The sequence below is a fragment of the Camelus ferus genome, chromosome X (assembly GCF_009834535.1).
Source record: "Camelus ferus isolate YT-003-E chromosome X, BCGSAC_Cfer_1.0, whole genome shotgun sequence".
NCBI classification, from domain to species: Eukaryota; Metazoa; Chordata; class Mammalia; order Artiodactyla; family Camelidae; genus Camelus; species Camelus ferus.
Genome location: NC_045732.1, coordinates 248,113 through 267,057, shown reverse-complemented (window position 1 = coordinate 267,057; position 18,945 = coordinate 248,113).

Sequence of the window (18,945 nt, the reverse complement as noted above, 5' to 3'; positions counted from 1 at the left end):
CGGCACTAGTAAACAGCCTGTGATACCAGAGTAAGTGATTCTCCAGCAACCCGTTCCATTTGTGGTATTTGAACGAATGTCTCTCTACATGATCATTTTTGAGAGAAAAGTGTGTGTGAGAGCCGTCCTTCACCTAGCTTGATGGGAACGGAAAATATCTCTTCAGTTGGAAACTGCACTACATACATAAAAATTGGGAGGTAATAGATCCAACACGGTTTTACAGTGCAAACTCTAGGAACTACCAACTGGCACTAGGAATCAGACTGAGAAACCTGTGTAAGGGTTTCCCCTGCAACCCGTTCCCTTTGAGCTAGTTGAACGAACGTCTCTCCACATGCTAATTTCCGAGAGAAAAGTGTGAGTGAAAGCCGCACTTCACCTTACTTGTTGGGAACAAAAGTTCCTTATCAGCTGGAAAGTGCACTACATATATATGTATCTGGATGTACTGCTCAAACTCGGGTTTACAGTGAAAAATGCAGGAACTTCCAACAGTCACTACGAAACATTTTGTGAAACCAGAGTAATTGATTCTCCTGCAACCCGTTCCTCTTGTGTTGTTGAATGAACATCTCTCCACATGCTCATATCTTAGAGATAAATGTGTGTGAAAGCCGCCCTTCAACTTTCTTGTTGGGAACACAAGTTTCTTTTCAGCTGGAAAGTGCACTACATACATATATGGTGAGGTAATAGCTCCAAAGCAGTTTTCTGTGAAAAATTGCAGGAATTTCAAACCAGCACCAGGAAAACTACTGAGAAACCTGTGTAAAGGTTTCTCATGCAAACCGCTCCCTTAGAGCTAGTTGAACGAACGTCTCTCCAGATGATCATTTCTGAGAGATAATTGTGTGTGAAAGCCGCCCTTCAACTTACTTGTTGGGAACACAAGCTTCTTTTCAGCTGGAAAGTGCACTACATACATATACATGGTGATGTACTAGCTCTAACACGGTTTTACAATGAAAACTGCAGGAACTTCAAACCAGCACTAGGAAACAGTCTGAGAAACCAGAGTAAGTGTTTCTCCTGCAAAACCGCTCACTTTGTGCTAGTTGAACAACAGTCTCTCCAAATGCTCAGCTTTGAGAGAAAAGTGTGTGTGAAAGCCGTAATTCAACTAGCTTGTTTGGAACACAAAGTTTGGTTTCAGTTGGAAACTGCACGGCATACATATATATGGGCTGGTACAAGCTCCAAGTCGGTATTACACTGAAAGTTGCAGGAACTTCAAACAGGCACTAGGAAACCGCCTGAGAAACCAGAGTAATTGATTCTCCTGCAACCCGTTCCATTCGTGGTATTTGAACGAATGTCTCTCTACATGCTCATTTCTGAGAGAAATGTGTTTGTGAAAGCCTTCTTTCATATAGCTTGATGGGAACGGAAAGTATCGTTTCAGTTGGGAAGTGCACTACATACATAAATATGGGGAGGTAATAGATCCAACACGGTTTTACAGTGCAAACTGCAGGAATTTCCAACAGGCACTAGGAAACAATTTGTGAAACCAGAGTAAGTGATTCTCCTGCAACCCGTTCCACTTGTGTTAGTTGAAGGAACTTCTCTCCACATGCTCAGTTCTGAGAGATAAGTGTGTGTGAAAGCCGCCCTTCAACTTTCTTGATGGGAACACAAGTTCCTTTTCAGCTGGAAAGTGCACTACATACATATATGGTCAGGTAATAGCTCCAAAGCAGATTTCTGTGAACACTGCAGGAATTTCAAACCAGCACTAGGAAAACGACTGAGAAACCTGTGTAAGTGTTTCTCCTGCAAAACCGGTCCCTTAGAGGTAGTTGAACGAACGTCTCTCCAGATGCTCATTTCTGAGAGATAAATGTGTGTGAAAGCCGCCCTTCAAATTACTTGTTGGGAACACAAGTTTCTTTTCAGCTGGAAAGTGCACTACATACATATATATGGTGAGGTCCTAGCTCCAACAAGGTTTTACAGTGAAAACTGCAGGATCTTCAAACCAGCACTAGGAAACAGTCTGAGAAACCAGAGTAAGTGTTTCTCCTGCAAAACCGCTCACTTTGTGCTAGTTGAACGACAGTCTCTCCACATGCTCAGTTTTGAGAGATATGTTTGTGTGAAAGCCGTCCTTCACATAGATTGTTGGGAACACAAAGTTTCCTTTCAGTTGGAAAAAGCATTGCATACATATATATGGGGAGATACTAGCACCAACTCGTGTTTACAGTGAAAACTGCAGGAAATTCCAACCGGCACTAGGAAACACACCTAAAAAGCAGATTAATTTTTGCTCCTGCATCCTGTTCCCCTTGTGCTACTGGAACGAACGTCTCTCCATATGCTCAGTTCAGAGGTATAATTGTGTGTGGAAGCCGTACTTCACCTAGAATGTTGGGAACACAATGTTTCTTTTCAGTTAGAATCTGCACTACATACATATATATGGGGATGTACTAGCTAAACCTCGGGTTTATGGTGTAAAATGCAGGAAATTCAAACTGGCATTAGGATACAGATTTAGAAACCTGAATACGTGTTACAACTGCAACCCGTTCCATTTGTGCTAGTTGAACGAACGTCTCTCCACATGCTAAGTTCTGAGAGGTATGTGTGTGTTAAAGACGTCCTTCATCTAGCTTGATAGGAATAGAAAGTATCTCTTCAGTTGGAAACTGCACTACATACATATATATGGGGAGGTAATAGATCCAACTCGGTTTTACAGTGATAACTGTTGGAACTTCCAAGAGGCACTTGGAAGCATCCTGTGAAATATGTGTGTTTCCCCTGCAACACTTTCCCTTTGAGCTAGTTGAACGATCGTCTCTCCACATGCTCAGGTCTGAGAGATAAGTGTGTGTGAAAGCCGTCCTTCACCTAGCTTGTTGGGAACAGAAAGTTTCGTTTCAGTTGGAAACTGCAATGCATACATATATATGTGCTGGTACAAGCTCCAACAAGGTATTACACTGAAAGATGCAGGAACTTCCAACCGGCACTAGGAAACAGTGTGTGAAACCAGAGTAAATGATTCTCCTGCAACCCGTTAAATTCGTGGTATTTGAACGAATGACTCTCTAAATGCTCAGTTCTGAGAGAAAAGTGTGTGTGAAAGCCGTCCTTCACCTAGCTTGATGGGAACGGAAAGTATCTCTTCAGTTGGAAACAGCATTACATACATAAATATGGGGAGGTAATAGATCCAACATGGATTTACAGTGCAAACTGTAGGAAATTCCAACAGGCACTAGGAATCAGACTGAGAAACCTGTGAAAGTGTTTCCCCTGCAAACCGTTCCCTTTGAGCTAGTTGAACGAACGTCTCTACACATGCTCATTTCTGAGAGAAAAGTGTGTGTGAAAGCCGCCCTTCACCTTACTTGTTGGTAACACAAGTTCCTTATCAGCTGGAAAGTGCACTACATACGTATATATGGGGATGTACTGCTCAACCTAGGGTTTACAGTGAAAACTGCAGGAATTTCCAACCGGCACTAGGAAACAGTTTGTGAAACCAGAGTAAGTGATTCACATGCAACACGTTCCACTTGTGTTAGTTGAATGAACGTCTCTCCACATGCTCAATTCTGAGAGATAATGTGTCTGAAAGCCGCACTTCACCTTTCTTGTTGGGAACACAAGTTTCTTTTCAGCTGGAAAGTGCACTACATATATATATGTTGAGGTAATACCTCCAAAGCAGTTTTCTGTGAAAACTGCCGGAATTTCAAACCAGCACTCGGAAAACGAATGAGAAACCTGTGTAAGGGTTTCTCCTGCAAACCGGTCCCTTAGAGCTAGTTGTACGAACGTCTCTCCAGATGCTCATTTCTGAGAGATAAATGTGTGTGAAAGCCGCCCTTCAAATTTCTTGTTGGGAACACAAGTTTCTTTTCATCTGGAAAGTGCACTACATACATATATATAGTGACGTTCTAGCTCCAAATCGGTTTTACAGTGAAAACTGCAGGAACTTCAAACCAGCACTCGGAAAGATTCTGAGAATCCAGAGTCAGTGTTTCTCCTGCAAAACCGCTCACTTTGTGCTAGTTGAACGACAGTCTCTCCACATGCTCAGTTTTGAGAGATAAGTGTGTGTGAAAGCCGTCCTTCACCTAGCTTGTTGGGAACACATAGTTTCTTTCGAGTTGGAAAGTGCGCTACATTCATATATATGGGGAGGTACTAGCTCCAACTCGGGTTTAAATTGAAAACTGTAGGAACATCAAAACGGCACTAGGAAACAGACTGCGAAACCAGAGTAGTGTTGCTCCTGCAACCAGTTTCCCTTGTGCTATTTGAACGAAAATCTCTCCACATGCTAAGTTCTGAGAGATAAGTGTGTGTGAAAGCCATCCTTTACCTAGCTTGTAGGGAACACAAGGTTTCTTTTCAAGTGGTATCCGCACTGCATACATATATATTGGGAGGTACTATCTCCAACACGGTTTTAAAGTAAAAACTGTAGGAAATTCAAACCGGCACTAGGAAATACAACTAAAAAGCAGATAAAGTGTTTCTCCTGCATCCCGTTCCCCTTGGGCTACTGGAACGAACGTCTCTCCATATGCTCAGTTCAGAGCTATAATTGTGTGTGGAAGCCGTCCTTCACCTGGCTTGTTGGGAACACAATGTTTGTTTTAAGTTAGAATCTGCACCAACTAAATATATATGGGGAGGTACTAGCTAAACCTCGGGTTTACGTTGTAACTGCAGGAAATTCAAACTGGCATTAGGATACAGATTTAGAAACCTGAGTATGTGTTAACTACAACCTGTTCCCTTTGTGTTTGTTGAACGAACGTCTCTCCACATGATCATTTCGGAGAGATAACTGTGTGTGGAAGCCGTGCTTCAATTAGCTTGATGGGAACACAAAGTTACTTTTCAGTTGGAAACTGCACTACATACATATATATGGGCTGGTACAAACTCCAAAACGGTATTACACTGAAAGTTGCAGGAACTTCAAACCGGCACTAGGAAACAGCCTGAGAAACCAGAGTAAGTGATGCTCTTGCAACCCGTTCCATTCGTGGTATTTGAACGAATGTCTCTCTACATGCTCATTTCTGAGAGGAAATTGTGTGTGAAAGCCGTCCTTAAACGTTCTTGTTGGGAACACAAGTTTCTTTTCAGCGGGAAAGTGCACTACATACATATATGTTGAGGTCATAGCTCCAAAGCAGTTTTCTGTGAAAACTGCAGGAATTTCAAATCAGCACTAGGAAAACGACTGAGAAATATGTGTAAGTGTTTTTCCTGCAAACCGGTCCCTTAGAGCTAGTTGAACGAACGTCTCTCCAGATGCTCATTTCTGAGACATAATTGTGTGTAAGCCGCCCTTCAACTTACTTGTTGGGAACACAATTTTCTTATCAGCTGGAAAGGGCACTACATACATATATATGGGGATGTACTGCTCAACCTCGGGTTTTCAGTGAAAACTGCAGAAATTTTAACGGGCACTAGGAAACAGACTGAGAATCCAGACGAAGTGTTTTTCCTGGAACGCGTTTCCATCGTGCTAGTTGATCGATGGTCTATCTTAATGCTCAGTTCTGACAGATAAGTGTGTGTTAAAGGCGTGCTTCTCCTACCTTGTCGGGAACAGAAAGTTTCTTTTCAGTTGGAATCTGTACTACATACATATTTATAGGGAGGTACTAGATCCAACTCGGGTTTACTGTGAAAACTGCAGGAACTTCAAACCGGCATTATGAACAGAGAGAGAAACCAGAGTAAGAGTTTATTCTGCAACCCGTTCCATTTGTGCTAGTTGAACGAACGTCTCTCCACATGCTTAGTTTTGAGAGATAAGTGTGTGTGAAAGCCGACCTTCACCTAGCATGTTGGGAACACAAAGTTTCGTTTCAGTTGGAAACTGCACTGCATACATATATATGGGCTGGTACAAGCTCGAACTCGATATTACACTGAAAGCTGCAGGAACTTCAAACCGGCACTAGTAAACAGCCTGTGATACCAGAGTAAGTGATTCTCCAGCAACCCGTTCCATTTGTGGTATTTGAACGAATGTCTCTCTACATGATCATTTTTGAGAGAAAAGTGTGTGTGAGAGCCGTCCTTCACCTAGCTTGATGGGAACGGAAAATATCTCTTCAGTTGGAAACTGCACTACATACATAAAAATTGGGAGGTAATAGATCCAACACGGTTTTACAGTGCAAACTCTAGGAACTACCAACTGGCACTAGGAATCAGACTGAGAAACCTGTGTAAGGGTTTCCCCTGCAACCCGTTCCCTTTGAGCTAGTTGAACGAACGTCTCTCCACATGCTAATTTCCGAGAGAAAAGTGTGAGTGAAAGCCGCACTTCACCTTACTTGTTGGGAACAAAAGTTCCTTATCAGCTGGAAAGTGCACTACATATATATGTATCTGGATGTACTGCTCAAACTCGGGTTTACAGTGAAAAATGCAGGAACTTCCAACAGTCACTACGAAACATTTTGTGAAACCAGAGTAATTGATTCTCCTGCAACCCGTTCCTCTTGTGTTGTTGAATGAGCATCTCTCCACATGCTCATATCTTAGAGATAAATGTGTGTGAAAGCCGCCCTTCAACTTTCTTGTTGGGAACACAAGTTTCTTTTCAGCTGGAAAGTGCACTACATACATATATGGTGAGGTAATAGCTCCAAAGCAGTTTTCTGTGAAAAATTGCAGGAATTTCAAACCAGCACCAGGAAAACTACTGAGAAACCTGTGTAAAGGTTTCTCATGCAAACCGCTCCCTTAGAGCTAGTTGAACGAACGTCTCTCCAGATGATCATTTCTGAGAGATAATTGTGTGTGAAAGCCGCCCTTCAACTTACTTGTTGGGAACACAAGCTTCTTTTCAGCTGGAAAGTGCACTACATACATATACATGGTGATGTACTAGCTCTAACACGGTTTTACAATGAAAACTGCAGGAACTTCAAACCAGCACTAGGAAACAGACTGAGAATCCAGACGAAGTGTTTTTCCTGGAACGCGTTTCCATCGTGCTAGTTGATCGATGGTCTATCTTAATGCTCAGTTCTGACAGATAAGTGTGTGTTAAAGGCGTGCTTCTCCTACCTTGTCGGGAACAGAAAGTTTCTTTTCAGTTGGAATCTGTACTACATACATATTTATAGGGAGGTACTAGATCCAACTCGGGTTTACTGTGAAAACTGCAGGAACTTCAAACCGGCATTATGAACAGAGAGAGAAACCAGAGTAAGAGTTTATTCTGCAACCCGTTCCATTTGTGCTAGTTGAACGAACGTCTCTCCACATGCTTAGTTTTGAGAGATAAGTGTGTGTGAAAGCCGACCTTCACCTAGCATGTTGGGAACACAAAGTTTCGTTTCAGTTGGAAACTGCACTGCATACATATATATGGGCTGGTACAAGCTCGAACTCGATATTACACTGAAAGCTGCAGGAACTTCAAACCGGCACTAGTAAACAGCCTGTGATACCAGAGTAAGTGATTCTCCAGCAACCCGTTCCATTTGTGGTATTTGAACGAATGTCTCTCTACATGATCATTTTTGAGAGAAAAGTGTGTGTGAGAGCCGTCCTTCACCTAGCTTGATGGGAACGGAAAATATCTCTTCAGTTGGAAACTGCACTACATACATAAAAATTGGGAGGTAATAGATCCAACACGGTTTTACAGTGCAAACTCTAGGAACTACCAACTGGCACTAGGAATCAGACTGAGAAACCTGTGTAAGGGTTTCCCCTGCAACCCGTTCCCTTTGAGCTAGTTGAACGAACGTCTCTCCACATGCTAATTTCCGAGAGAAAAGTGTGAGTGAAAGCCGCACTTCACCTTACTTGTTGGGAACAAAAGTTCCTTATCAGCTGGAAAGTGCACTACATATATATGTATCTGGATGTACTGCTCAAACTCGGGTTTACAGTGAAAAATGCAGGAACTTCCAACAGTCACTACGAAACATTTTGTGAAACCAGAGTAATTGATTCTCCTGCAACCCGTTCCTCTTGTGTTGTTGAATGAGCATCTCTCCACATGCTCATATCTTAGAGATAAATGTGTGTGAAAGCCGCCCTTCAACTTTCTTGTTGGGAACACAAGTTTCTTTTCAGCTGGAAAGTGCACTACATACATATATGGTGAGGTAATAGCTCCAAAGCAGTTTTCTGTGAAAAATTGCAGGAATTTCAAACCAGCACCAGGAAAACTACTGAGAAACCTGTGTAAAGGTTTCTCATGCAAACCGCTCCCTTAGAGCTAGTTGAACGAACGTCTCTCCAGATGATCATTTCTGAGAGATAATTGTGTGTGAAAGCCGCCCTTCAACTTACTTGTTGGGAACACAAGCTTCTTTTCAGCTGGAAAGTGCACTACATACATATACATGGTGATGTACTAGCTCTAACACGGTTTTACAATGAAAACTGCAGGAACTTCAAACCAGCACTAGGAAACAGTCTGAGAAACCAGAGTAAGTGTTTCTCCTGCAAAACCGCTCACTTTGTGCTAGTTGAACAACAGTCTCTCCAAATGCTCAGCTTTGAGAGAAAAGTGTGTGTGAAAGCCGTAATTCAACTAGCTTGTTTGGAACACAAAGTTTGGTTTCAGTTGGAAACTGCACGGCATACATATATATGGGCTGGTACAAGCTCCAAGTCGGTATTACACTGAAAGTTGCAGGAACTTCAAACAGGCACTAGGAAACCGCCTGAGAAACCAGAGTAATTGATTCTCCTGCAACCCGTTCCATTCGTGGTATTTGAACGAATGTCTCTCTACATGCTCATTTCTGAGAGAAATGTGTTTGTGAAAGCCTTCTTTCATATAGCTTGATGGGAACGGAAAGTATCGTTTCAGTTGGGAAGTGCACTACATACATAAATATGGGGAGGTAATAGATCCAACACGGTTTTACAGTGCAAACTGCAGGAATTTCCAACAGGCACTAGGAAACAATTTGTGAAACCAGAGTAAGTGATTCTCCTGCAACCCGTTCCACTTGTGTTAGTTGAAGGAACTTCTCTCCACATGCTCAGTTCTGAGAGATAAGTGTGTGTGAAAGCCGCCCTTCAACTTTCTTGATGGGAACACAAGTTCCTTTTCAGCTGGAAAGTGCACTACATACATATATGGTCAGGTAATAGCTCCAAAGCAGATTTCTGTGAACACTGCAGGAATTTCAAACCAGCACTAGGAAAACGACTGAGAAACCTGTGTAAGTGTTTCTCCTGCAAACCGGTCCCTTAGAGGTAGTTGAACGAACGTCTCTCCAGATGCTCATTTCTGAGAGATAAATGTGTGTGAAAGCCGCCCTTCAAATTACTTGTTGGGAACACAAGTTTCTTTTCAGCTGGAAAGTGCACTACATACATATATATGGTGAGGTCCTAGCTCCAACAAGGTTTTACAGTGAAAACTGCAGGATCTTCAAACCAGCACTAGGAAACAGTCTGAGAAACCAGAGTAAGTGTTTCTCCTGCAAAACCGCTCACTTTGTGCTAGTTGAACGACAGTCTCTCCACATGCTCAGTTTTGAGAGATATGTTTGTGTGAAAGCCGTCCTTCACATAGATTGTTGGGAACACAAAGTTTCGTTTCAGTTGGAAAAAGCATTGCATACATATATATGGGGAGATACTAGCACCAACTCGTGTTTACAGTGAAAACTGCAGGAAATTCCAACCGGCACTAGGAAACACACCTAAAAAGCAGATTAATTTTTGCTCCTGCATCCTGTTCCCCTTGTGCTACTGGAACGAACGTCTCTCCATATGCTCAGTTCAGAGGTATAATTGTGTGTGGAAGCCGTACTTCACCTAGAATGTTGGGAACACAATGATTCTTTTCAGTTAGAATCTGCACTACATACATATATATGGGGATGTACTAGCTAAACCTCGGGTTTATGGTGTAAAATGCAGGAAATTCAAACTGGCATTAGGATACAGATTTAGAAACCTGAATACGTGTTACAACTGCAACCCGTTCCATTTGTGCTAGTTGAACGAACGTCTCTCCACATGCTAAGTTCTGAGAGGTATGTGTGTGTTAAAGACGTCCTTCATCTAGCTTGATAGGAATAGAAAGTATCTCTTCAGTTGGAAACTGCACTACATACATATATATGGGGAGGTAATAGATCCAACTCGGTTTTACAGTGATAACTGTTGGAACTTCCAAGAGGCACTTGGAAGCATCCTGTGAAATATGTGTGTTTCCCCTGCAACACTTTCCCTTTGAGCTAGTTGAACGATCGTCTCTCCACATGCTCAGGTCTGAGAGATAAGTGTGTGTGAAAGCCGTCCTTCACCTAGCTTGTTGGGAACAGAAAGTTTCGTTTCAGTTGGAAACTGCAATGCATACATATATATGTGCTGGTACAAGCTCCAACAAGGTATTACACTGAAAGATGCAGGAACTTCCAACCGGCACTAGGAAACAGTGTGTGAAACCAGAGTAAATGATTCTCCTGCAACCCGTTAAATTCGTGGTATTTGAACGAATGACTCTCTAAATGCTCAGTTCTGAGAGAAAAGTGTGTGTGAAAGCCGTCCTTCACCTAGCTTGATGGGAACGGAAAGTATCTCTTCAGTTGGAAACAGCATTACATACATAAATATGGGGAGGTAATAGATCCAACATGGATTTACAGTGCAAACTGTAGGAAATTCCAACAGGCACTAGGAATCAGACTGAGAAACCTGTGAAAGTGTTTCCCCTGCAAACCGTTCCCTTTGAGCTAGTTGAACGAACGTCTCTACACATGCTCATTTCTGAGAGAAAAGTGTGTGTGAAAGCCGCCCTTCACCTTACTTGTTGGTAACACAAGTTCCTTATCAGCTGGAAAGTGCACTACATACGTATATATGGGGATGTACTGCTCAACCTAGGGTTTACAGTGAAAACTGCAGGAATTTCCAACCGGCACTAGGAAACAGTTTGTGAAACCAGAGTAAGTGATTCACATGCAACACGTTCCACTTGTGTTAGTTGAATGAACGTCTCTCCACATGCTCAATTCTGAGAGATAATGTGTCTGAAAGCCGCACTTCACCTTTCTTGTTGGGAACACAAGTTTCTTTTCAGCTGGAAAGTGCACTACATATATATATGTTGAGGTAATACCACCAAAGCAGTTTTCTGTGAAAACTGCCGGAATTTCAAACCAGCACTCGGAAAACGAATGAGAAACCTGTGTAAGGGTTTCTCCTGCAAACCGGTCCCTTAGAGCTAGTTGTACGAACGTCTCTCCAGATGCTCATTTCTGAGAGATAAATGTGTGTGAAAGCCGCCCTTCAAATTTCTTGTTGGGAACACAAGTTTCTTTTCATCTGGAAAGTGCACTACATACATATATATAGTGACGTTCTAGCTCCAAATCAGTTTTACAGTGAAAACTGCAGGAACTTCAAACCAGCACTCGGAAAGATTCTGAGAATCCAGAGTCAGTGTTTCTCCTGCAAAACCGCTCACTTTGTGCTAGTTGAACGACAGTCTCTCCACATGCTCAGTTTTGAGAGATAAGTGTGTGTGAAAGCCGTCCTTCACCTAGCTTGTTGGGAACACATAGCTTCTTTCGAGTTGGAAAGTGCGCTACATTCATATATATGGGGAGGTACTAGCTCCAACTCGGGTTTAAATTGAAAACTGTAGGAACATCAAAACGGCACTAGGAAACAGACTGCGAAACCAGAGTAGTGTTGCTCCTGCAACCAGTTTCCCTTGTGCTATTTGAACGAAAATCTCTCCACATGCTAAGTTCTGAGAGATAAGTGTGTGTGAAAGCCATCCTTTACCTAGCTTGTAGGGAACACAAGGTTTCTTTTCAAGTGGTATCCGCACTGCATACATATATATTGGGAGGTACTATCTCCAACACGGTTTTAAAGTAAAAACTGTAGGAAATTCAAACCGGCACTAGGAAATACAACTAAAAAGCAGATAAAGTGTTTCTCCTGCATCCCGTTCCCCTTGGGCTACTGGAACGAACGTCTCTCCATATGCTCAGTTCAGAGCTATAATTGTGTGTGGAAGCCGTCCTTCACCTGGCTTGTTGGGAACACAATGTTTGTTTTAAGTTAGAATCTGCACCAACTAAATATATATGGGGAGGTACTAGCTAAACCTCGGGTTTACGTTGTAACTGCAGGAAATTCAAACTGGCATTAGGATACAGATTTAGAAACCTGAGTACGTGTTAACTACAACCTGTTCCCTTTGTGTTTGTTGAACGAACGTCTCTCCACATGATCATTTCGGAGAGATAACTGTGTGTGGAAGCCGTGCTTCAATTAGCTTGATGGGAACACAAAGTTACTTTTCAGTTGGAAACTGCACTACATACATATATATGGGCTGGTACAAACTCCAAAACGGTATTACACTGAAAGTTGCAGGAACTTCAAACCGGCACTAGGAAACAGCCTGAGAAACCAGAGTAAGTGATGCTCTTGCAACCCGTTCCATTCGTGGTATTTGAACGAATGTCTCTCTACATGCTCATTTCTGAGAGGAAATTGTGTGTGAAAGCCGTCCTTAAACGTTCTTGTTGGGAACACAAGTTTCTTTTCAGCGGGAAAGTGCACTACATACATATATGTTGAGGTCATAGCTCCAAAGCAGTTTTCTGTGAAAACTGCAGGAATTTCAAATCAGCACTAGGAAAACGACTGAGAAATATGTGTAAGTGTTTTTCCTGCAAACCGGTCCCTTAGAGCTAGTTGAACGAACGTCTCTCCAGATGCTCATTTCTGAGACATAATTGTGTGTAAGCTGCCCTTCAACTTACTTGTTGGGAACACAATTTTCTTATCAGCTGGAAAGGGCACTACATACATATATATGGGGATGTACTGCTCAACCTCGGGTTTTCAGTGAAAACTGCAGAAATTTTAACGGGCACTAGGAAACAGACTGAGAATCCAGATGAAGTGTTTTTCCTGGAACGCGTTTCCATTGTGCTGGTTGAACGAAGGTCTCCCTAAATGCTCAGTTCTGACAGATAAGTGTGTGTTAAAGGCGTGCTTCTCCTACCTTGTCGGGAACACAAAGTTTCTTTTCAGTTGGAATCTGTACTACATACATATTTATAGGGAGGTACTAGATCCAACTCGGGTTTACTGTGAAAACTGCAGGAACTTCAAACCAGCATTATGAACAGAGAGAGAAACCAGAGTAAGAGTTTATTCTGCAACCCGTTCCATTTGTGCTAGTTGAACGAACGTCTCTCCACATGCTTAGTTTTGAGAGATAAGTGTGTGTGAAAGCCGACCTTCACCTAGCATGTTGGGAACACAAAGTTTCGTTTCAGTTGGAAACTGCACTGCATACATATATATGGGCTGGTACAAGCTCGAACTCGATATTACACTGAAAGCTGCAGGAACTTCAAACCGGCACTAGTAAACAGCCTGTGATACCAGAGTAAGTGATTCTCCAGCAACCCGTTCCATTTGTGGTATTTGAACGAATGTCTCTTTACATGATCATTTTTGAGAGAAAAGTGTGTGTGAGAGCCGTCCTTCACCTAGCTTGATGGGAACGGAAAATATCTCTTCAGTTGGAAACTGCACTACATACATAAAAATTGGGAGGTAATAGATCCAACACGGTTTTACAGTGCAAACTCTAGGAACTACCAACAGGCACTAGGAATCAGACTGAGAAACCTGTGTAAGGGTTTCCCCTGCAACCCGTTCCCTTTGAGCTAGTTGAACGAACGTCTCTCCACATGCTAATTTCCGAGAGAAAAGTGTGAGTGAAAGCCGCACTTCACCTTACTTGTTGGGAACACAAGTTCCTTATCAGCTGGAAAGTGCACTACATATATATGTATCTGGATGTACTGCTCAAACTCGGGTTTACAGTGAAAAATGCAGGAACTTCCAACAGTCACTACGAAACATTTTGTGAAACCAGAGTAATTGATTCTCCTGCAACCCGTTCCTCTTGTGTTGTTGAATGAGCATCTCTCCACATGCTCATATCTTAGAGATAAATGTGTGTGAAAGCCGCCCTTCAACTTTCTTGTTGGGAACACAAGTTTCTTTTCAGCTGGAAAGTGCACTACATACATATATGGTGAGGTAATAGCTCCAAAGCAGTTTTCTGTGAAAAATTGCAGGAATTTCAAACCAGCACCAGGAAAACTACTGAGAAACCTGTGTAAAGGTTTCTCATGCAAACCGCTCCCTTAGAGCTAGTTGAACGAACGTCTCTCCAGATGATCATTTCTGAGAGATAATTGTGTGTGAAAGCCGCCCTTCAACTTACTTGTTGGGAACACAAGCTTCTTTTCAGCTGGAAAGTGCACTACATACATATACATGTTGATGTACTAGCTCTAACACGGTTTTACAATGAAAACTGCAGGAACTTCAAACCAGCACTAGGAAACAGTCTGAGAAACCAGAGTAAGTGTTTCTCCTGCAAAACCGCTCACTTTGTGCTAGTTGAACAACAGTCTCTCCAAATGCTCAGCTTTGAGAGAAAAGTGTGTGTGAAAGCCGTAATTCAACTAGCTTGTTTGGAACACAAAGTTTGGTTTCAGTTGGAAACTGCACGGCATACATATATATGGGCTGGTACAAGCTCCAAGTCGGTATTACACTGAAAGTTGCAGGAACTTCAAACAGGCACTAGGAAACCGCCTGAGAAACCAGAGTAATTGATTCTCCTGCAACCCGTTCCATTCGTGGTATTTGAACGAATGTCTCTCTGCATGCTCATTTCTGAGAGAAATGTGTTTGTGAAAGCCTTCTTTCATATAGCTTGATGGGAACGGAAAGTATCGTTTCAGTTGGGAAGTGCACTACATACATAAATATGGGGAGGTAATAGATCCAACACGGTTTTACAGTGCAAACTGCAGGAATTTCCAACAGGCACTAGGAAACAATTTGTGAAACCAGAGTAAGTGATTCTCCTGCAACCCGTTCCACTTGTGTTAGTTGAAGGAACTTCTCTCCACATGCTCAGTTCTGAGAGATAAGTGTGTGTGAAAGCCGCCCTTCAACTTTCTTGATGGGAACACAAGTTCCTTTCAGCTGGAAAGTGCACTACATACATATATGGTCAGGTAATAGCTCCAAAGCAGATTTCTGTGAACACTGCAGGAATTTCAAACCAGCACTAGGAAAACGACTGAGAAACCTGTGTAAGTGTTTCTCCTGCAAACCGGTCCCTTAGAGGTAGTTGAACGAACGTCTCTCCAGATGCTCATTTCTGAGAGATAAATGTGTGTGAAAGCCGCCCTTCAAATTACTTGTTGGGAACACAAGTTTCTTTTCAGCTGGAAAGTGCACTACATACATATATATGGTGAGGTCCTAGCTCCAACAAGGTTTTACAGTGAAAACTGCAGGATCTTCAAACCAGCACTAGGAAACAGTCTGAGAAACCAGAGTAAGTGTTTCTCCTGCAAAACCGCTCACTTTGTGCTAGTTGAACGACAGTCTCTCCACATGCTCAGTTTTGAGAGATATGTTTGTGTGAAAGCCGTCCTTCACATAGATTGTTGGGAACACAAAGTTTCGTTTCAGTTGGAAAAAGCATTGCATACATATATATGGGGAGATACTAGCACCAACTCGTGTTTACAGTGAAAACTGCAGGAAATTCCAACCGGCACTAGGAAACACACCTAAAAAGCAGATTAATTTTTGCTCCTGCATCCTGTTCCCCTTGTGCTACTGGAACGAACGTCTCTCCATATGCTCAGTTCAGAGGTATAATTGTGTGTGGAAGCCGTACTTCACCTAGAATGTTGGGAACACAATGTTTCTTTTCAGTTAGAATCTGCACTACATACATATATATGGGGATGTACTAGCTAAACCTCGGGTTTATGGTGTAAAATGCAGGAAATTCAAACTGGCATTAGGATACAGATTTAGAAACCTGAATACGTGTTACAACTGCAACCCGTTCCATTTGTGCTAGTTGAACGAACGTCTCTCCACATGCTAAGTTCTGAGAGGTATGTGTGTGTTAAAGACGTCCTTCATCTAGCTTGATAGGAATAGAAAGTATCTCTTCAGTTGGAAACTGCACTACATACATATATATGGGGAGGTAATAGATCCAACTCGGTTTTACAGTGATAACTGTTGGAACTTCCAAGAGGCACTTGGAAGCATCCTGTGAAATATGTGTGTTTCCCCTGCAACACTTTCCCTTTGAGCTAGTTGAACGATCGTCTCTCCACATGCTCAGGTCTGAGAGATAAGTGTGTGTGAAAGCCGTCCTTCACCTAGCTTGTTGGGAACAGAAAGTTTCGTTTCAGTTGGAAACTGCAATGCATACATATATATGTGCTGGTACAAGCTCCAACAAGGTATTACACTGAAAGATGCAGGAACTTCCAACCGGCACTAGGAAACAGTGTGTGAAACCAGAGTAAATGATTCTCCTGCAACCCGTTAAATTCGTGGTATTTGAACGAATGACTCTCTAAATGCTCAGTTCTGAGAGAAAAGTGTGTGTGAAAGCCGTCCTTCACCTAGCTTGATGGGAACGGAAAGTATCTCTTCAGTTGGAAACAGCATTACATACATAAATATGGGGAGGTAATAGATCCAACATGGATTTACAGTGCAAACTGTAGGAAATTCCAACAGGCACTAGGAATCAGACTGAGAAACCTGTGAAAGTGTTTCCCCTGCAAACCGTTCCCTTTGAGCTAGTTGAACGAACGTCTCTACACATGCTCATTTCTGAGAGAAAAGTGTGTGTGAAAGCCGCCCTTCACCTTACTTGTTGGTAACACAAGTTCCTTATCAGCTGGAAAGTGCACTACATACGTATATATGGGGATGTACTGCTCAACCTAGGGTTTACAGTGAAAACTGCAGGAATTTCCAACCGGCACTAGGAAACAGTTTGTGAAACCAGAGTAAGTGATTCACATGCAACACGTTCCACTTGTGTTAGTTGAATGAACGTCTCTCCACATGCTCAATTCTGAGAGATAATGTGTCTGAAAGCCGCACTTCACCTTTCTTGTTGGGAACACAAGTTTCTTTTCAGCTGGAAAGTGCACTACATATATATATGTTGAGGTAATACCTCCAAAGCAGTTTTCTGTGAAAACTGCCGGAATTTCAAACCAGCACTCGGAAAACGAATGAGAAACCTGTGTAAGGGTTTCTCCTGCAAACCGGTCCCTTAGAGCTAGTTGTACGAACGTCTCTCCAGATGCTCATTTCTGAGAGATAAATGTGTGTGAAAGCCGCCCTTCAAATTTCTTGTTGGGAACACAAGTTTCTTTTCATCTGGAAAGTGCACTACATACATATATATAGTGACGTTCTAGCTCCAAATCGGTTTTACAGTGAAAACTGCAGGAACTTCAAACCAGCACTCGGAAAGATTCTGAGAATCCAGAGTCAGTGTTTCTCCTGCAAAACCGCTCACTTTGTGCTAGTTGAACGACAGTCTCTCCACATGCTCAGTTTTGAGAGATAAGTGTGTGTGAAAGCCGTCCTTCACCTAGCTTGTTGGGAACACATAGTTTCTTTCGAGTTGGAAAGTGCGCTACATTCATATATATGGGGAGGTACTAGCTCCAACTCGGGTTTAAATTGAAAACTGTAGGAACATCAAAACGGCACTAGGAAACAGACTGCGAAACCAGAGTAGTGTTGCTCCTGCAACCAGTTTCCCTTGTGCTATTTGAACGAAAATCTCTCCACATGCTAAGTTCTGAGAGATAAGTGTGTGTGAAAGCCATCCTTTACCTAGCTTGTAGGGAACACAAGGTTTCTTTTCAAGTGGTATCTGCACTGCATACATATATATTGGGAGGTACTATCTCCAACACGGTTTTAAAGTAAAAACTGTAGGAAATTCAAACCGGCACTAGGAAATACAACTAAAAAGCAGATAAAGTGTTTCTCCTGCATCCCGTTCCCCTTGGGCTACTGGAACGAACGTCTCTCCATATGCTCAGTTCAGAGCTATAATTGTGTGTGGAAGCCGTCCTTCACCTGGCTTGTTGGGAACACAATGTTTGTTTTAAGTTAGAATCTGCACCAACTAAATATATATGGGGAGGTACTAGCTAAACCTCGGGTTTACGTTGTAACTGCAGGAAATTCAAACTGGCATTAGGATACAGATTTAGAAACCTGAGTACGTGTTAACTACAACCTGTTCCCTTTGTATTTGTTGAACGAACGTCTCTCCACATGATCATTTCGGAGAGATAACTGTGTGTGGAAGCCGTGCTTCAATTAGCTTGATGGGAACACAAAGTTACTTTTCAGTTGGAAACTGCACTACATACATATATATGGGCTGGTACAAACTCCAAAACGGTATTACACTGAAAGTTGCAGGAACTTCAAACCGGCACTAGGAAACAGCCTGAGAAACCAGAGTAAGTGATGCTCTTGCAACCCGTTCCATTCGTGGTATTTGAACGAATGTCTCTCTACATGCTCATTTCTGAGAGGAAATTGTGTGTGAAAGCCGTCCTTAAACGTTCTTGTTGGGAACACAAGTTTCTTTTCAGCGGGAAAGTGCACTACATACATATATGTTGAGGTCATAGCTCCAAAGCAGTTTTCTGTGAAAACTGCAGGAATTTCAAATCAGCACTAGGAAAATGACTGAGAAATATGTGTAAGTGTTTTTCCTGCAAACCGGTCCCTTAGAGCTAGTTGAACGAACGTCTCTCCAGATGCTCATTTCTGAGACATAATTGTGTGTAAGCTGCCCTTCAACTTACTTGTTGGGAACACAATTTTCTTATCAGCTGGAAAGGGCACTACATACATATATATGGGGATGTACTGCTCAACCTCGGGTTTTCAGTGAAAACTGCAGAAATTTTAACGGGCACTAGGAAACAGACTGAGAATCCAGACGAAGTGTTTTTCCTGGAACGCGTTTCCATTGTGCTAGTTGATCGATGGTCTATCTTAATGCTCAGTTCTGACAGATAAGTGTGTGTTAAAGGCGTGCTTCTC